At 36.8% G+C, this 21624-nt stretch overlaps 1 protein-coding gene and 1 pseudogene across 1 annotated transcript in view; both read left to right on the forward strand.

The window, feature by feature from the left end:
• SYN2 (synapsin II) overlaps positions 1-21624 on the forward strand; it is a 158173-nt gene that overhangs the window by 86945 nt on the left and 49604 nt on the right. The gene's annotated exons all lie outside the window — the stretch shown is intronic.
• LOC112484337 lies at positions 19092-19654 on the forward strand (annotated as a pseudogene).

The raw sequence follows: 21624 nt of genomic DNA on the forward strand, positions 1-21624 counted from the left end.
GTGATATCTCCTTGCTCACAAAAGCTTCCAAATACAAGATCGTTGGATTCAGTTTTTATTTCTAGAGAAAACTACAAAGCAATTTTTCTCCAGTTAATGACTACTGTGTCATTCAGCATATACTTACTGAGTGACAACTTTGCTAAGTGCTTTGGATTCAATGTTGAGATAGACAGATTTAGGTCTTAAATTGTACCTTACCAAGGTTCTTTCTTTCTTTTCTTTCCTTCCTTCCTTCCTTCCTTCCTTCCTTCCTTCCTTCCTTCCTTCCTTCCTTCCTTCCTTCCTTCCTTCCTTCCTTCTCTCTCTCTCTCTCTCTCTCTCTCTCTCTCTCTCTCTTTCTTTCTTTCAGAATCAGAGGAAAATGCAGAAATAATGTTGGTAAAAGCTTCATTCTGGATAGGATAGGAAATAAAGTAAATAAAATATCATGAAGTTGCCAGTCAACACAAAAATCAACATGGTGAGCTTCATGAGGGTAAAAATTTCTGTTTTCTTCACTGGCATATCTCTAGTACTCAGAGCAAAAGACACACACAATATATATTGAATGAATGAAAGAATAAATGGGTAAGAATTAGTTGTTAGGGACTGCTTGATATAAGCCAGGATATAAAACTCAAAAGAACCAAGAAATACAAAAATAGGAGCCAAATATGAACACAGGTAACAACCCAGATGATCAAATATTCTTAAAGAAACCGAAATAAAACTGGCCATAAAAGAGGGGAGGCTCTGCTGACTTTGAATACCATTAAATATTAGTTATTTAATTAATGTATATATATTTCTTTCCATGCCACATTCACATTCAAGTTTCATGCCTAATGCAAGATAAAGTTCACTTTATTTGTAACCCCTAAAATAATTGAGGACCTAGCCTGAATGGAGATAGGAGTAAGCATGTGGAAATACTTGTTTTAATAGACTAATATTATGACCTAGATTGATAGTTTCCATTTATGGTCCCAATTAAAGCAAAACCATTCACTGTTTTTGTCTTATGAAATATTAGATCTGAGGCATCCTATATGCAGTGACAAAAAGATTTGTTTAATGTCTCACATATGCTATGGCATTTCTGGAGGTGAATAGGTAAACAAACACAGACCTAAGAACTTTTCACCTTAGCCTTTCTGAGATAAAATCCTTTTCTGTTATAGAAAGATTACAAAAGCCTGCAGGTCATAGTCTTCTCAAGTGGGCAAAAAAACTGTTCTATAGTTTCTGTAGTTACTCTTAGATCAGAAAGAACATCTTGAAAGATGTTTCAAGGTACAATCAAGGTACAATCTTAAAGAAAAGGAATATCTTATTTTGTTTAAACCTGGTCTTAAAATCTGCAAAGAAATGCTGGAAATTATTTCGGATATGCTAATCTGGATTTTGTACCACGTGGTGCTGGCTCACATAAGATCTCATCATTCCTTGTTTATAAAGGCCCTGGATGACAGAGAACTAACTATATCCTAGCCCACTATTCCAAATAACATCTGGAATTGGAACTAACAGCACTCTAGATAGTATGAGTGGGTAGTGCCAGAATCCTGTTATATAACCTGCTAAATGTTCTGCCTTGGGTTGTAGTTAGAGTTGTCAAGTTTTAAATCCTTTCCCCTGTGTCTATATGTTTTCTGCCTTGTGCCCTTATGGAGAAGTATAGAATTTTCTGCTCAGAAGTTAATGGCATCTTCCACAGAGGCAGGAGTCAACCTTTCTGGAGTGAACTGTTTTCTAGTTCATTCCAGAAAGGCTGACTCCTGCCTCTGTGGAAGGAGGCAGGTCTTCCTATCTTGGCCTTCTTTGCCACAATTTACTTAGTCCTAATTCGGAGCTTCTACTTTATGGAGGGTGTTAGATGATATGGTGATACAGAGAGGACAATGACATGGATGTTGCATTCAAGAGCTTAGTCTGGTTAGGGAGATGGTACATATAGAGGAAGAGCTAATAAAAAGCAAGAGCAGGAAGTCTCAGATAAGTGATGTTTGTGTAGTGAGAAATAGCATGGAGTAATGAAAAGAGCAGTGGCTTTACAGTGAAGAGATCTAGCTTCAGAGGCTCAGTTTTATGTTCATGAGCAAATGAACTATTTTTTTTTTTTTGCCATAGTTTACTCATAAAATGAGGATAATAATCTTTACCCAGCCTAACTCTCAGATTGTAGTAAGGGTCAAGCGAGATATTATATGAGAAACTTTGGAAAACAAATTAAGATACAACGACAGGTAGAAAGAAATCTTATCTCATTTTTAGATGAAGAAACAGGCAGAGAAAGATGAAAAACCTTGCTGAAAATCCCATGTGTTCGTGATGAAACAGCCATTTGTAGTTTAGGTGCAAAATCAAATGACGTATTCCATTTTTCTCCCTCTTCATAGACTTCGACTGCTGCAAGACTGTTAAGTAGCCAAAAATAATTGATCTGTTTATTTTTGCCTTCTTTGGCCCTTAGAGAACCATTTCTTTTCTTTGTAAGTGCCAGGTATCCTCCTTTGGTCAGGTAAAAAAAAGATCTCTTCCTCTAGCTATTATTTGGAATCAGCTAGTGTTCCTTGAACTGTGCCTTTCCTTCTCTATGAACATTCAGTTCATTTGAACTGAGCTTCCTGTCTCATTTTATTTATGAGTCTGTCTCCTGCTAAATTTTGTAGTCCTTGAAGACAAAGATAGCGTTTTATTCATTTCCATTATCTCAGCAACCTACCAGTTTCTGGCCCTTAGCAGAAATTTGATGAATTTTTATAATTGAACAAATAAATAAGCTTTTCCTAGAAACCTCACCAACTCTTTTTTCCTCAACAGTGACTTTTATCTCCAGCAGCAGTTTTTGTTACTGAGCTATGCTGTAGCACATAAAGGCAACCCTTGTTATTTGTGGTTTTAATTATTTGCAAGAAAACAAATAGCCAGAATTTTAGACATATTCCACATTCTTTCCAGAAACCCTTTCTTCAGTCACTTTTCAGGTGATCTGATTTTACCCATGTCAGGAAAGACTTTGGAGTCCATTAGTCTTGGCTTTTTAACTGTCTGCTTCTTGATTCCTGATGTTTCTCCCAGGCTCTTCCCTCCTTTACACCTGCCTTTGCTCTCTCTGTCTGGGCCTTCCCTCTACTATGAGCTTTTTATGCAACCCCAGCCCCAATTTGACCTTCAGGTAGGAGCTTTCTAATAGGAACTTATCATAGACCACTGAAGTTAGAAAGGATCTTAGAGAATCAGGTCCAGGGGTCTTCGCATCTTTTAAAGTAGCTGAATATTTTTTCAAACAAAGCTTTAGGCAAAACTCTCTATATAAAACTGGTGAAAATGTAGCTGCTTTGGTTAAAATGGGGTTAGGGGTTCCCAGAGATAGTCTGAGGCTCCACAGAACATGGTTTGAGAATCACTAGTCTAGTTCAATTCCCTCCCAATACAAATGAGGAAACCGAGACCTACAGAAGTGAAACAACTTGCCTAATCCACACAGCCAGCTAGTGACAGGACCTGTACTAGAACCTAGGTTTCCTTTCCAGGTCGGTGCTGTTAAGCACAATTTATTGTTTAGAGCCTCATTTCCCAAGAGGAGAAAACAGTAACAATGAGTCTTTTATTTTATTTTCCTTGATGAGATCTGACAGGGTCCACCTCTTCTTCCCCACTAGTAAATCAGGTTGGCCCCTTTTGTTATTGTTTTTCTCTAGAACCCAGGCTGGGGCTTGCCTTAGCCTTTGTTCTGTTCCCAGTTTTTGTAGTGCCAAGATGGATAGGGAGAGAGCGGATTCAGGCAGGTCATGGTGGCACAGATGTTTCCTGTCCCTTGGCTAGTCTGGCTGTATCTTTCAGAGGCAGCCGAATGCCATGGCCAGGTGTGTCTTTCAGGGCCTTCCAAGCCCTTGGAGGTGGTAGGTGTTTATAACCGCAATTTCCTCATTATCTTCTATTTTTCACAGGCCTCTAGCCACTGCCTGAGGGAATACATCTAAGTTCTCTGCTCTGGGAGTCATCAATCATCCAAAGCTCTCTGTGGTCTGGCCATAATCTACTCCTGTATTCTTATTTCTCAGTGTCCTCTTCATGCATCATGTTTTTTCCCAGAGTACTGTGTTTTGTCCCCTTCCTCTTCATTGTCACCTATTAAACTATTATTTATCTTTCCAGATCAATGTTAAATGCTACCTTCTTCAAGAAGCCTTTCTCAATCTCTAACCTTATACAATCTTCCTCTGTCGTAGTATTATTCTTTTTAGCTTCATATCCCATCATTCTATTCCTTATATTTTATGTATAGCAACTTCGCACATACCATGTTTCTCACTTCTCTGCCTTTGCTTATGCTATCCATTTGTCCAAAATTGCTTCCCCGAATTTTTACTTCACTTTGCCTGACTAACTCCTATTTAAATTTAAGATGGGCTCAGGCCTCACTTCTTCCAAGATGACTTCCTTGGCCTCTTCACACTGAGTTAGGCTACTCTCATAATAGAATATACCTATCGCTATCTTTGTACTTACACCCTATGTCTATTTGTACCTGACTCCCACACTAGACAATGTTCCAAGGGAGATATTTATGTTTCATATTTTCTATTTCTAGCATCTTGAAGGATCTCACTAATAATAGATGCTTAATAAATAATTTTGGAATAGATGAATAAATAACTTTTTATACTATTATAATGGTTTGAATTGTAGTCTACATTTTTTGGTAACTATTTGTCTATTACTAGGTTACAAATTAATTTTGTGAAGTCAGGGAAAAGGATTGAATCTTATTCATCTTTTTGTCTCTAACACAGCCTCATTCATATTAAGCATACCAAGGTTCTCCAGAAAAACAGAATCAGTAGGAGATATATAGATATGTTTTAAGGAATTGGCTCACGTGGTTGTAGAGGCTGACATGTCCAAAATCTGTAGGGCAGGCTAGTAGGCTAGGAATCCACTGAAGCAGGATATCTATGTTAGTCTTGAGGCAGAATTCTTTTTCCCTTGGGAAACCTCAGTTTTTGCTTTTAAGGCCTTCAACTGACTGGATGAGGCTCACACACATTATCAGTGACAATCTCCTTTACTTAAAGTCAACTGATTGTGGATATTAATCACATCTACAAAATACCATAACAGGAAGGACACCATAGTCTAGCCAATTAGACACATAAAATTTAATCATCATAGTAAGTGACCAATAAACCTTTGCTGAATTGAAATTTACCTTTGAGCTTCTTAACTGAAGCTCAGAAAAAGAGAACGATCTCATTTCTGTTTCCAGCAGTAATTTGAACTCAGTAACGTGAAAATCCTCTATCACTAAACTCCTGACAGCTCTGAAGAGAAAAGAAAAACATTCTTTAACTCATTTCTCATTTAGAAAAAAAAAGTGCAGATTGCTACCAGAGTTAGTTTAATTTTACATAAATATACTCTGTGAGGCTGAAGCAAATCTGACTGGTTTTCAATGTGAAAATATAAAAACTGTTCTTAGAGTTATTTCCAAACAGAACTTGTTTTTAATCCTAATGTAACAGAAATATATACATAAATTGATTCATCAAATGAATCTTTGACTAACAATGTTCGAGAACAATGTTAACATCACACATAGAAATGCTACATTTTCTAAGATTTGACATTTTCAGCGATTGAGAAATACTGTATTTTGTAAATGGAAATACCACTTCTAAAAACATAATGCTATAAATAGAATGATGTCATTTGTTTCCAAAGACTGTCGATATACTAGAGCAATGCGAAAATAATAATAAAAGTGAGATATTTTGTGGCAAACTTTGGGGGTAAGTTATCTCTGGGTAAATGGAGCTGTCAGCCCTCCCAGCTAGTATTCTTGGGGCAAACAAAATAAATGGGTTAAAATACATAACTGAGCTTTTGAGAAAGTAAGGGACTCTCCAGAGGCTAAAAATGAAGACAGACTGAGTAGTAAATCTGTGAGAGGATGTTGTATCAAGCCTTTTGTAATATCTGTTTTGGTAAACTTGGGACTTGGATTTTAACATCTATGTACTAATAGGAGATTAAGACTTGAGCCTTCACAAGACAGGCATTAAAACTGAGACCCACAAGTGAGACATTCAGTGAAATGGTGACTAGAAAAAAAAAAATCTCAATAATACATGGATACAAGAAAGTTGTGTAAATCAGCCTATGCTCTAGATAGAAAAAAAGATCTCCCTTTGAGAATTCAGAGCCACAGGTCCATCTTCAGTTGGGTTTGGAGTTTGGATTTATACTTCCTGTATGGTCCTGCAAGTTAATTAATTAACGTAAAAAGTATGCCCAGCCAGTGATATCCTGGGATGCCTAGCAGAAGAAAACACAAACCCTCTTAAAATGATAAAAGATCTAAAACCATAAGATGATAAAAATATCTATAAAATTAATATATTTAAAATGTTAAGGACAAAAAAAGAATTAAAAACATGAGATAGAACCAGGTAGCATGAATAATATAAGAAAGCTATGACAAATAGAGTTTCTAGAAATAAAAAAAGTCACTGAAATTAAAAATATAATGGGTTGTTTAAATGGGACATTAGACACTGCTGAAGAGAATATTGGTGAACAGAAGGTAAGGCAGAAATTACCATGATGCTTCACAAAGAGACAAAGAAAAAAATATAAAAGCAAGGTTAAGAGACATAGAGGATAGAATAAGATATATGTTTAATAATTATTCTAGAAGGAGAGAATAGAAGCAATATTCAGAGGTAATGGTTGAAAATTTTCAAAAATTGATGAAAGACCTCAATTAGGAAGCACGCTGAGTTCCAAAAGATAAATGAACATAAAGCCACTTTGAGACTTACCATAGTGAAGCTACACAATAGCAAAGACAAAAATTAGATCTTAAGAACATCCAAAGGTTCACAGAGATATTCTACAAGAAATCGCAATTAAACTGAGAACAGTGGCAAAATAAAGGAATAATGTCCTCGGTAGCTGAGAGAGGGTGGAAAAAAACCCACTCAATCTAGAATTTTTCGCCTAGTTAAATCTTTATTCAAGAATGAGGGTAAAATAAACACAATTTTAGACAGATAAAGACAATGAGTTTATATCTCTGAGATTATTTACTAAAGGACTAATAAAAATGGAGATTCTTCAGGAAGCAGGAAGTTGAATCAAAAAGGAAGTAGTGACATGAAAAAAACAATAGTGAGCAGAGAAACTGGTAAACATGTAAGTAAATCTAAAGCCCCCCCCCCCAAAAAAAACCTTAGAAAAAAACTTGACTGTACAAAATAATGACTAATTTAGGGAGTATAAAGACAAGGTGAAATTAAAATATTGGGCAATAATACATGACATGGCAGGGGGTAAAGAGAAAAGTGATCAGTCTTAAAGCATACTAAAATTTGGAGGACAGTAGAGCTACTGAATAAATTTATACTTGATAAGTAAAGTATGCATGTTAAAAAAAAAGTCAAGAAACTGCACAAAGAATAGAAATAAAATGTGTAATTATCAGATAATTAAAGGGAAAAGATTTACACAGGAGACCCTATACAAGGAATACCAACTCTGGATAATTTGTAATAAAACAAACATTCAGAATAATCTAAGTGCCCATCCTTAGGAGAACAGATGAATAAATTGTGATATGTTCAAACAATGAAAATAAATGAGCCAGATTTTATGTATTACCATGAATACTATAACATTAAGTGGAAAAAGGCAGCTTATAGGCAGATAAATATAGAATAACACTACTTATATAAAACCCCCCAACAAGCAAAAGAGTACTATATATAGTTTATGGATACATATATATGTAGTAAAACTATATAAATATGTATATGGAAATAATAAGCATTAATTCAGAATCGTTACCTCTGGGGAGAAAAGGCAGGGGAGTGGGGAGGAATGTGCAGGAAATTTCAACAGTGTATATTAATATATATATTTTTAAAAATCTGAAGAAGAGAAAAATATTAAGATTTGACAAAGCTAGGTGGTGGACAAGCAGGTATTTGTTATATTATTCTTTAAATATTTCTGTATGCTTATAAGATTTCTTCATTCAAATCTTCAGACAAATAATGAACTTAAATTTGGAGAAGTATGTACAGCTACTTGAGGATTTTAATTAAATTTATTTTTTCCACAGTAGGGCATTCTATAAAGTGATGGCCGAAATTTAGACAGATTCTGCTGCATCTGATTCAAATTCATATCTTTAAAGAAATAAAGACTTGCATTTCTCCAAGGTCATGTTTTCTCTAAGTGGTAGTTTGCCATTTAGAAGAGAAAGTGACAATAAAATCTCAGATTTGTGCAACTTGCCGTACTTGCTGCTTTACTCAGGTTTGATCTGACCAATCCAGAAGAATTTCATTAAGTTCTAGTGGTCATGCCCTAATAACATAAACAGAACATTCTCGAAGAGCCTTCAGACTGTTCAACAGTATAGGGGCAGGGTAGCCTGAAGAAGTGAAGTCTCGCGGGGGCCTGTTCACTATCTCCCATAGGCAGACATGTAGGAAAAAGGAGCAGACTGGTTTTATGTGGGCAGAGCCAAAACCAAACAGCAAACTTCAAGATAGCAAACTTCAGCCCAGTTTAAAAACCAGCTGTCTGAAACGGGAAAACATACACACACACACCCTGAAAAATTATAATTTTTCTGATGACACCTTATTATGAATATTATAGAGTAGATTCTTGCATTGGGGTGGGAAGTGGGATTTGATGACTTAGTTTCAAGTTTCCTACGGATGAAAGACAGAAAGACAGACTATTAAGTCTTTAAGCCATTCAAGAAACATAGCCATGTACCAGAATTGTTGACACAAAGTGGGAAGCTAGTCTTGTTCTCAGGATTTCAGTTTATCTTAGGAAAATCTCCAAAATACAGAATCTAGAACCTGGGGAATAACATTTACACAGAAATCTCTTTTCAAGAGTGCTGTCAAGGTTTCTGTTTCATTATTCCCCAAATTCTAAGTTATTGGCTTCACAAGTCTTCAGAGGCCCCTCTCCTGGTCACTGGCAAACCAGGAAACAAGGAACCAGCTCACTTTACCTTATCCCCACTTCTCTGTCACTTCCTTCTCTGCCATATGCATATCCTATATTATACCATAACTGCACCACCACTTAGCAGGGCTTTGTGAATTATACTTTCAAGCCCCAGTACTTTTGTTTAAGCCTCTTCTTACTTGAAATGCCCTTTCCATATCACATATTGAAATCCTACTAACTCTGATACTGTCAGAGTGTGCTGGCTGAAAAATTACTGCTTGGCTATCGCCCATGGGAACATAACATTCTAACAATAAGCTTTCTGCTTCTGTACCCCCCGCTTGCACAACTGACCTGTGGATTGACAGTTAGTAAAAATAAGAAAAATAGACTTGTGTGTTCAAACAGGATGAAGAATGGGGTTTAAGGCTTAAAAACCCTGTACCTCTACATTTCGGGGCTGCTTAATTTGGGGTCTGCGTACCCCTGGCAGACCCAGCTGGCTGAATAAAGAGTGTGTTTCCTATAACTCACTGGTTTCTGGTGGTCCGTGTGTCTATCGGGCTGGCGGCTACAAGAGCCTGAAAATGCCTTTAGAAACCATGTGGTTAAATTTCATTTACATATGAAGAAAATGCAAATCAGATGACTTCCTAAACTACACTAAATTTTGCCCATTTACCCTATACTCAGAATTTATTGCTCCTTTCTCTGTACTATAGTACAAACCAAAAATCAGGTATATAGAATGTCTAGGAACTTATCTATTCAAAATTAACAATATCTTTAAAGTTTAAGTATCCTAACTCTAAAAGAGCCCAAGGAATTTTTATTTTTAATTGTAAATACACATAACATAAAATTTACCTATTAACCATTTTTAAACGTATAATTTCGTGGTACTAAATACATTCACATTGTTGTGCAACCAGTCTCCAGAACTGTTAACTTGCAAAACTGAATCTCTATATCCATCCAACAACAAATCCCCATTGAACACGAGGATGTTTTAAAGAGGTGTTTTATCATGTAAGATGTGATAGAAAGAAAGGAATTTTTAAAGTATATGTGTCTTAAGTGAAATGAAACTGAAAACTTTAATTTTAAGAGTTGAGGAGTTATTTAGAAGCCTAGTAAAGAAAAGATTTTTCTCTTGAAAGCCACTGTGGAAAAAAAAGAAGAGGATTAATATTTAGAATGGTTGATTATTAGTGAGAAAGTTACCAAATTGTATCTAAAAGTATTGGTTGTCTTTACTGTTTGGTAGAACCATCCATTTTTAAAGCTGTATTTTTATTACAAAAGTTGCAGATGAAAAACGGGATATGTACAAGTTCAGTAATTTAAGGTAACCTTGCAGAGTGATCTGATCATAAATTCCAACTGGGCAGGTCAATGTGGGTAGTCACACCCCAGGCCTATTATTTTGTTGTAAAGGGTTTTTAAACCAGCAATGTCCTTTGTTCTTGTGCACCTAGGTTAACACACTTTTGAAATGCCAGAAGTAATCTTTTTTTCCAGACCCCTCGAAGGCATAATCACCCTTAAGGGAGAATATAATTTTGTTAACTTTCCTGTATCTTGCTTTCTCCTACCTTCTTGTAATCTTCCTTATGTTCCCTCTTTAATTCCAAATGTATAAAAGAAACTGCAAAACTGTCATTCTCCAGAGCATTTGAGATTTTGCTTCCCTGTAATGTTGTCGGTTTGGCTAAAATGAACTCATAAAAATTCCCTACAGGTTTGAATGTTTCTTATGTTGACAAAGTTATACTTCCTAGGAAGCCATCTTAAAATAGTAATAGAAATTGTTATGCTCAATCATTTTTTATTATAAAATTTTATTTAATCTAAAAACAAAAGCATATATAAAAGTGAATATTATAGAAAATTATTAGTAAATTGTGAGATTAAAAAAATGAATCATCTTTTAAAATTCTTTTTGAATAATTCCATGTTTTAGAAGTGGTTAATAAAATCTGCTCTGGAATCAATTTGTATGGTCTCAAATCCTGAACCCACCACTCAGTAGTTAGTATGACCTTGAACAATTTCTCTGCACCTTAGCTGTAAGATCATTTACCCATACTATCTATCTTATTTTATCTGTAAGATTAGGAGGTAATGCTACCTCTTTTGTATGATTAATTGAAGAAGGTGTGTAAAGTCAACATAGTAACTAATGTTACTGAGTACTAAATAAATATTAGCTATTATTAGTTTTACTGTAGTTAATATAATTCTGGTGCTGGGACTCTGAGATTAATAATCTACTGTTAACACTAATTTTTCTTTTTTAAAATTTTTATTTTTCAGTTAGAGTTGATATTCAATATTATTTTATGTGTGAACACTAATTTATCTTTATTCTTCTTTGTGCCAGAACTGGGACAAAGTCTATAGTCTTTCCTTTCCCCCTCCCTTAGTGCTTTGCATACTGCTGGACAAATAGTAGGTACCTAATCTAAAGAATCTATGTTGAATGAGTAAATGATGAGAATATTTTAAAAGATTTATAGAATACATTTCATTGTAACAGCACTGAATAATAGACTCCTTTTCAAAGGAATGTATCCAGACACTAAGGATAGAATGTGCTGGGTTTCCAGGCAAATCAGTTTGGATTGGTTTTTAAAGCGACTCTTTTGGGCTTGTTGAAAGTGAGAAGCATTTCAATGGATTAATAGAAGTGACTAAAAGGATGGACAAATTCACTGAGGAGGAGAGAGTCAGAACAGCACAATATATATTGTCACTTCCATACTAAGGCATGAACTTCTTTCCATCCAGACCCATTCTGGACTAAACTTGGTGTTAAAAAGAGCATTCCCACCACATGACCTTGGACTGTTTTTCCTCTTTAAGCCTCAGTTTCTTTGCCTATAAAAATGAGCGGATAGCATCTAAGGTTCATTTCTCCCATTTAAAACGTGTGGTTCCATGTTGCTAAACTCGGGTGCATCTGGGAGCCTGTGGCATGTCTCCTCCAGGACAGTGCCAGTTCTCCCAGCCTGCCAAAATTCAGTCATTAATGCCTGTTCTGGTGAATAATATCTCCCCCTGGATTGGTGCCAGTTGGAAAATTGTAGAATGGAATGTGCCACCTGGGTTTGGATTTGGAAATCCAAAGTATTGTTGCCTTGAGGTACAAGGATGTTTGAAGAGCCATGGTGGTGAGTAGGTTGATAATGCCGGCTATGGCAGTTGGTACTTGGACTAGGAGAAGAGGGTCAAGTCTCCTTTGCTAATAAGAGCAGAATGAGGGAGAGCTCTTTTAAGTTTTCTTTCAGCAATTTGCTGTGTGAATCATGCCTTGGTGATACAGTATTGCAAACAGAATCAATGCATCAGTAAAGCGATATAAATAAACAATTTTTTTTATGCTTCCATAATGCTTAACTGTTTATGTTCTTTATCATACCTGATCTCACAAGCATTCTGAATGGAAATCAGGTCCTCAGTTTCTGTATCTTATAATTTCGTTTGGGGATCTCTGTTGAATTCCAGTGTTCTTTCATTTTGGGGAGATTTGCCTTTCTTGATCTAAGGAGGCAGCATGGTAGAATGGAAAGGGAGTGGGGTCTGTCTCCAACTAGGTGTTTGACCTTGAACTAGTAAAGTATTTCCTTTCTCTGGTTCTCTGTTTCCCTATAAATAAAAGGCCTCTAAGGAAAAATTTCCCTCTCAGATGGCTAAGGGAATATGTTATTAATGTTTACATGTGAGAGTAAAATTTATTAACACTTCAATAACTGATAGATTGATTTGTACCTAAAGTAGAATTTTAAGACTGAAGATCATGGTCTTATCACACATTGGAATAAATTATAAATGCCTGATCAACATTCCAATGATGAATCTATTTTGTTGAAATGCTCTCCATTTTGAAGGACTCGCATGAGCACATTGTTTAACCCAGTGATTTTTACATAAAAAGGAGGGAGAAAAAGACCTAAAATATGTGAATAAGTGCTGTGCTAGATACTTTACATACTCATTTATTTGTTTAAAAAATATTTTGGGGGTACTTAACGTACCAGGCATTATAACAGAGCTGGTCATGGAATTGATACAGCAATTACCATGACAGCAAGGTCCCTGCTGTCATGGAACTTCTATTTTGGTTGGAGAGAGAGATAATAAACAAACAGTAAAAGAAAATTTAAAATAAAGGTAATGTCTATCATGATAACATAGAGAAAATGACTGGAAGGAGAGGGGACTACCTTAACTTAGTCAGAAAAAAAAAAACTGAAGAGGTAGTAGTGGAAGGATCTGGGGGAAGGATGTATCTGGCAGCAAATGCAAAAGCTTCCAAATGAGATGGTAAGTTTAGCATGTTTGAGGAATATATTAAAGACTGGGTCATTTAAACCTAACAAACTTTAGTAATAGATATTATTATCTTATATGATGAAGATACAGAAAAGTAAAGAGCCCAGGTTTAGGTAGTAAGTTTAAGGACCTGCGATGTAAACCCAGATTAGTCTGGCTCTAAAATCCATGCTTTTTCCACTGTGCCATGCCACTCAGCAATTGATTGAAATGCAAAGTTTCTGAGTTGGCTTGAATATATTGTCTCTCTGTAATATGGAAGGAATGTACTCTTTCTTTGGATTCAGAGAGTGTATACCCCAGCTGAAATGTATAAATTTGTTTTTGGCATTTGATGAACATACAGTATTGAGTATTCTTGTGTGATACTGTTTTATGTATTGTGGCTCCTTGTTCCCTCAAGTCCCAGGTGGGTGGTGTCCCCTACTAGGACTCGAACAATAGGTTTTTATTAAGGGTATTGTGTTGGCCTGAATATTTGTGTCTCCTCCTCCCCCAAATGCATATGTTGAAGCTCTAACTCCCAATGTGGCAGTATTTGGAGGTGAAGCCTTTGGGTGATAATTAGGTTTAGATGAGGTCATGAGGTGGGGTCCTCACAATGGGATTAGTGTCTTTATAAAAAGAGAGACTAGAGCGGTCTGTCTCTCCATGATGTGAGAACATAGCAAGAAGGTGGCTCTCTGTAAGCCAGGAAGAGGGCTGAGGATTATCTATCTATCCATGCATCCATCCATCTACCTACTTACCTACCTATCTACCTACCTACCTACCTACCTACCTATCTACCTACATATCTTATATAGAGATGATATATAGATAATAAATAGGTAATATATATCATATAAACATATATATTTATATTAATCTACATATAAGTTGACCTGCACAGTTCAAGCCTGTGTTGTTCCAAGGGTCAACTATATCTATATCTGTATCTGTATCTATATCTATATCTACATCTATATCTACATCTATATCTGTCTATAGGTATGGAGAGAGATAGAAAGAATATAGATATATATGGAAAGAGAGAGAGAAAGAGATTTATTATAAGAAATTGGCTTTTACAGTTATGGAGGCTGAGAAGTCCCAGGATCCTTCAGCAAACTGGAGACCCAGGAGAGCCAATGTTATAGTTTCCATCCAAGGCTGAGGCCTAAGGACCAAGAGAGCTGATGGTGTAAGTTTCAGTCTGAGTCCAAAGACAAGAGAAGACAGATGTCTCAGCTCAAAGGCAGAGAGAGTAAATTCTCCCTTACTTCAACATTTTGTTCTATTCAGGCTTTCAATGGATTGGATAAGGCTCACTCACATTGGGGAGGGCAATATGCTTTATTCAAATGTTAATCCCATCGAGAAAACACCTTCACAGACACACCCAGAATAATGTTTAGCCAAATATCTGGACACCCGTGACCCTGTCAACTATCCAAGTTATGCTTTGTATAAGGTAGGGTGAGTGTGAGGGCAAGGGGTTGGAGACTAGGAAGGAAGTGTAAGACAGTGTGCATCCTCAGGGGGCTTCTGATACAGTAGTGAGAAAGAGGCACACATAAATGAGAAGTCAGTGGATGATACTAAGCTGCATCTGTTTATAGTGACGATTGAATGAGTTTCAGACTAAGCTTTCAGAGGAAGGAGAAACCATTGTAGGAGGGGAATATTTTATAATGGAGGTAGAACTTGTTTTGGATGTTCATAAGGAATGAGGTGATTTCTTTTTCTTTTTTAAAAACATTACTTTTCAAAGGGTCTTTAATAAGTTTTAGGATACATGCTAAAATAATTCATAAAATTTGTACCAGAAAAGGAAATAGAATACTCTCAATCCAGTTTTCTTGAGGCTAAAATAACCTTGACAATAATTTGGATAAAAGCAATGAGAAAATGACTTTTGTCCCATTCCTCCTACAAATCTAGATGCAGTCATTCTTTGTAATATATTAACTAATGGATCCAATTAGGTATTAAAAAATATTATATGATAAAGTAAGATTTATTCCTGGATCCAAAGGCTGGAAGAAAAGGGAAAATATATAATTGCTTCACAGGTAAATTCTCCCAAACATTTGTAGTAGAGATAATACAAGTTTCATAAAAAACTCTTACTTCCCAACATATTCCAGGAAGCCAGCATTATTACTGTGACACCAAACCAAATAGGGACACCACAAGAAAAGAAAACCACAAACCAAATCCAAATAAACATAGATGTAACAATTTTTAAAAATATATTTTTTGTTTTGCAATTACAGTTGACATACAATACTATCTTAGTTTCAGATGTACAGCGTAGTGATTAGACATTTATATAACTTAGGAAGTGATCCCCAAATAAATCTAGTACCCATCTGACACTATACATAGTTATTACAATGTTATTGACTGCATTCCTTATGCTATACTTTACCTACCCATGATGATTTTGTAATTACCAATTTGTATTTCTTAACCCTTTCCCCCTTTTCACCCATCCCTCCTACTCTTCTTCCATCTGGCAACATCAAAATGTTTTTCTCTATCTCTGAGTTTATTTCTGTTTTGTTTGTTCCTTTATTTTGTTCTTTAGATTCCACATAGACGTGAAATCATATGGCATTTGTCTTTGTCTGATGTACTCTACTCAGCACAATTTTCTCTAGATCTATCCATGTTGTTGCAAATGGCTAGAGTTCATTCTTTTTTATGGCTGAGTAATATTCCATTGTATATACGTACTACTTCTTCTTTATCCATTCATCTATTGACAGACACCCAGGTTGCCTCTATATCTTGGCTATTGTAAATAATGCTGCAGTAAACACATGGATGCACATGTCACTTCGAAGTTGTGTTTTTGGTTTCTTCGGATAAATACCCAGATTTGGGATTACTGGGTCTTTCTTTGTCTCTTGTGATAGCCTTTGTTTTAAAGTCCATTTTGTCTGATATTAGTATTGCTACCCCAGCTTTTTTGTTTGTTTCCATTTTCATGAAATATCTTTTTCCATCCCTTTACTTTCAGTCCGTCTGTGTGTCTTTTGATCTGAAGTAAGTCTCTTGTAGGCAGCATATGTAAAGGTCTTGTTTTCTTATTCATTCAGCCACCCTATATCTTGATTGGAGCATTTAATCCATTTACATTTAAAGTAATTGTTGATAGATATGTAGTTATTACCATTTTATTATTCATGTTTTTTATATTCTCCTCCAACTCCTTCTTCCATCCTCCCTCCTTGTCCTTTTAACATTTCTTGTAATACTGGTTTGGTGGTGGTGAACTCTTAGCTTCTTCTTTGGGAAGCTCTTTGTCCTTCTATTCTAAATGATAGCTTTGCTAGGTAGAGTAATCGTGATTGTAGATCCTTGCTTTTTATCATTTTGAATATTTTGGACCAATCTCTTCTGGTTTGCAAAATTTCTGTTGAGAAATCAGCTGACAGTCTACTGGGATCTCCCTTGTCAGTAAATAACTGCTTTTCTCTTGCTGCTTTTAAGACTCTCTGTCTTTAAACTTTGGAATTTTAATTGAGCTGTGTCTTGGTGTGGCCTCTTTGAGTTCATCTTGTTTGGGACCCTCTGAGCTTCTTGGGCTTGTATGTATATATCCTTTGCCAAATTAGGGAAGTTTTCCATCATTATTTTAAATAGATTTTCAATCCCTTGCTCTTTCTCTTCTCCTTATGGTACCCCTATAATGCAATTTTTGGTACGCTTGATGTTACCCCAGAGGCCCCTAAACCATTTTTTTGGATTCTTTTTTCTTATTGCTGTTCTGATTGGGTGTTTTCTGCTACCTTGTCTTTTAAGTTGCTGATTTGATCCTCTGCTTTGTCTAATCTACTATTAATTTTCTCTAATGTATTCTTTATTTCTGACTGGTTCTTTTTTATATTTTCTATCTCTATTTTTATCTCTATCTTTTTGTTGAAATTCTCAGTGAAATCATTAAGCATCCTTATAACCCGTGTTTTGAACTCTGCATCTAGTAAATTGCTCTTTCTGGAGCTTTGTTCTGTTCTTTCATTTGAGACATGTTTCTTTGTCTCTCCATTTTGGCTGCCTTCCTTGTGTTTGTTTCTATATATTAGGTAGAGCTGCTATGCCTCCCAGTCTTATTAGAGTGGCTTTATGTTTCAGGTGTCCTGTGGGGCCTAGTAGCTCAGGCTTCCTGAGTTGGATACTCCAAGTGTGTTCCTTGTGTAGGTTGTGTATGCCTCCTGTTGGGGCCTAGTGGCTCAGTCTTCCTGAGTTGGATACTCCAAGTGTGTTCCTTGTGTAGGTTGTGTATGCCTCCTGTTGTAGTTGAGCCTTGGTTGCTGTTTGCATGACAGTAGAAGGGATTGACTCTTAGGTTGATTGGTTGTGAGGATTGGCCATGACTACAGTGGAAGAGATGTTGTGCAGGAGCTGATCCTATAGAGCAAGATTCACTTTAGCAGGGCTCTGGTGCCTGTCCAGTCTACCCTTTGGGTATGTCATTTGTAGAGGTTGTTGGCTGGTGCCCTGGTGTGGTCTGAAGCTGGCCACTGGGTATGTTAGTTCTGGGCCCTCTCAAGAGGGGCTCATTTACAGACCAAGGTCAGTCGTTGACTGTGCCAAGCCTGGAGACACTTGGTATGAGCTATAAAGTAATCTGCAGATGGTTGTCATTTGTACTGATCTTAGAGGTATCTAAGAGAAGCTAAGCTATGAACTGAGACAGGATGCCGCTAGTGCCAGCCTTGGGGCTTCTTAGCAAGAGTTACAGGACACACTGAGGTAAGATGCTGTTTTTTGGGGGTTGGTTAGCCTTTGAGAAATTTTAGGAGAGCCTGCAGCATAAGCCATGATAGCCATTTGTATGGAAAACCACTGGAAGTGGTTTGGGTAGGCCCACAAGTTGTGTGGAGTGAGGTCTTAGAAAATCGCCAGGGCAGGGAGAATGGTGTTAGCTAGGTTGATGGAAACTCAGATATGGGAGCCATCTGCATTGGGGAGGGCTCAACAAAGGAACAGTGGCTTCTGCCAGTACTTCTGTCTGGGAAGAAGCTTCCCCTCTAGCCCTTTCCCTGAACCCAGACACCTTAGTTCCTCCCCATATGTCTCTAGTGTCTTTTGAGCTGCTGCCCCAGTGTTGGAGCTGAGTAAGTGAGTCCATTAGCAAAACAGTCTGTCTACAGGACCTTTAAGAGGGATGCCTGGGACTCTGGCCACCCTTCATCTCACTCAGCCATGCTCTCTGCTGGTTTTCACAGCTAGAATTTGTAGAGACTTCTCTTCCGGACATTGGGAACCTGGGCTAGGGAGCCTAGTGTGGGGCTAGGACCCCTTACTCCTCACGGGGACTTCTGCAGCTGAGATCTCCCTCCTGATTTTTAACCACTACATGTGAGTGCCGGACCAGCCTGTTCTGAGTTACCACCATTTCTACCAGTCTCGAGGTGGCTTCTACTGTATATCCTTAGTTACAAGACTTCTGTTCAGTTAGACTTCAGGCAATTTTCAGTGATGGTTGTTTTGTAATTTCATTGTAATTTTGATATGGTCATGAGAGGAGTCAAGCATAGCATTTAGCTACTCTACCATCTTGACTGGAAGCTCGATGCAGTAATTTTAAATGTTTTAGCAAGTCGGATCCCATGATATATAAAAAGGATCATGCTTCATTACCCAATGGGATTCATCCTGGGAACTCAAGTTTCATATAACATTTGAATATCAATTAATGTAATTCCCCACACCAGTAACTGTAATAAAAAGAATATGATGTCAGTAGATGCATAAAAAGCCTTTGAATTCTCTTTGCTGCATCTACTGCGAGGAAGAAGATGATTCTCAGCAATTAGACTGTTGACATTCCAGAAAGTATGTATATCACTCTGAAGGGATGCACAGTTGTCATGAAGGGCCTTAGAAGCACCCTGCTGAGAACTTCAATCACATCAATGTAGAGCTCAGTCTCTCTGGAAATAAAAAGAAGAGGCTCTGAGTTGACAAATGGTAGGGAAATAGAAAGGAACTGGCTACTGTTCACACTGTCTGGAGTCATGTACTGAACATGATCAAGGGGTTACACTGGACTTCCAGTACAAGGTGACGTCTGTGTATGCTCACTTTCCCATCAACATTTTTCAGGAGAATGGTTCTCTTGTTGAAATCTGAAATTTCTTGGGTAAAAAAGGATGAGGTCAGGTGTTGTTTGTTCAGTATCTCAAGCCCAGAAAGATGAGTTAATTCTTGAAGAAAAGAACATTGAACTTGTATCAAATTCAGCTGTTCTGATTCAACAAACCACAACAGTTAAAAACAAGGATATCAGAAAATTTTTGGATGGTATCTATGTTTATATATCTATTCTGAGGAAGGAACAGGTCAGCAGGCTGAAGAATAAGGTCTAAGTTGTCCAGCTACAGAAACACAAAGATGTCAGATAATTCCTCAGACTTATTTGTGATATATTAAAGATGCAATAAAAATTGTGTATTGGGAAAAAAAGGCTTTTGAGATTACCATTGTTTATTGTTTGGTGGTGCAAACACTTAGCAAATTTTTGTGCTGAGAACTCTTGGCAAATTTCAAGTATATAATACAGTATTGTTAACTATCGTCACCATGCCATATATCTCCAAAACTCATTCATCTTGCATAACTGAAACTTTGGACTCTTTGACCAACACTCTTCATTTCCCCCTCTACCTGCCCCTGATAACCACCATTCTACTCTCTGCTTCTGAGTTTGGCTGTTATAGATTCCATGTATAAGTGAGATCATGCAATATTTCTCTTTCTATGTCTGGCTTATTTCACTTAGCATAATGTCCTCCAGGTTCATCCATGTTGTTGCAAGTGGCAGGATTCCCTTCTTCCTTAAGGCTGAGTAATTTCTAGTATATGTATATATCATTTATTTAACCCATTTGTCCACTGACAGGCATTTAGATTGTTTCCAAATCTTGGCTATTGTGACAAAGTGATTTCTAAGTGGACCAATGCACAGGGGCATTTGGCAAGGGGTAATTGGGGAACAGTGTCTGAATGGTAGATGAATGTAATAGTACCATTTTAGTGTCTGAATGGTAGTAGGATGGGGTTCCTGTATATGCTTCTGCAGGTTGTTCACTGCATAAGGGCATTGACTGAGGAGACAGTGGGGATGAAATACAGCCCCACATTCTGCTTGCTAAGTACCCAGGTTCAGTGTCCACTTGGAAGAAGGGGTGCCTTATTCACACAATTACTCTGCAGCAATCTTGCAAGAGGGAAATAGTGGGAGATAAGTTTGAAAGAAATAGTGGGGCCAGATCATAAAGGATATTTCTTTGTATCTAGACTGCTGGATGGAAATGTGCAGCTTTGATGGTAATGGTGATTGTAGGTATGGTATGTGACCCTACACTGGAGTTAAACTTGAAAACTTGTCACTGCTAGGAACACTATTTATCTGGCATAAAATAAATTCATATCATTTGAAAATTATATTTGCTCAGTGTTTCTCCAAAGCAAACTTTATAACTGACCCACTTTGCTCCAATATCAAATCAGCCTGATTTAATTTTATAAGCCAGTCATGGAAAGAGAATCTGTCCCATGACTCCAAAGCATTCTGTTCTGTAGCTCCCCTATAATTACAGATAAATGCATCCAATCTATCCATCATGTGTTCTCTTGAGTTATAGGATTCTTTTTTTCTGTATTTGATAATCTTGTTATCTTGTGATACTGCATCATTTAATTATTTCCCAAAATAGAGATCTTCAGAAAAATCTGCTCAGAAAAAGTGATTTGCTGTTCCCAACTAAAGCTGTAGCTAGGGTGTTTATTCAGAAATTAGTCATTTTCAGAGCTTTGAGATTGCTCTTTTTCTTAAGGGGTCTCATGTGCCTCCTAAGGGTGTTGAAGCCCTCCTGCAGAACACTTGAGGGAATTTTAAACTCCAGAGAAGCACTAAGTTGGTATGGTATCCTTAGAGATCTATAAGCACAGGACTCATTGAGTATGGTTGCCCTTTCTGCTATTAAAGTCCAAATGTCTAGCTTTATTTAATTCAATAACTCAATAAACACTTCCTGAGAATCTACTATGTGCCAAACAGTAGGACAGGCATCGGCAGTACAAAAATAAATAGAGCACAGTACCTATCTAAAGAAGTATAGTCTCTAAACTTGATCATCAGAAGTGCTGAAATTTAATTTTACTAGCTAGCTCTGCCACCTACTAACTGCTATTATTAAGCAAATCACTTAATATATCTGAGCCTCATTTTCCTATAAAACTAGTAACATTGAGGTGATGTTCCTGTAAGGCATGAAATATTATGAAATTGATTTGGTTTTCTGGGATGAATGATGTATATAGTCACTC

This window comes from Pteropus alecto, unplaced genomic scaffold, assembly GCF_000325575.1.
Source record: "Pteropus alecto unplaced genomic scaffold, ASM32557v1 scaffold75, whole genome shotgun sequence".
Classification (NCBI taxonomy): domain Eukaryota; kingdom Metazoa; phylum Chordata; class Mammalia; order Chiroptera; family Pteropodidae; genus Pteropus; species Pteropus alecto.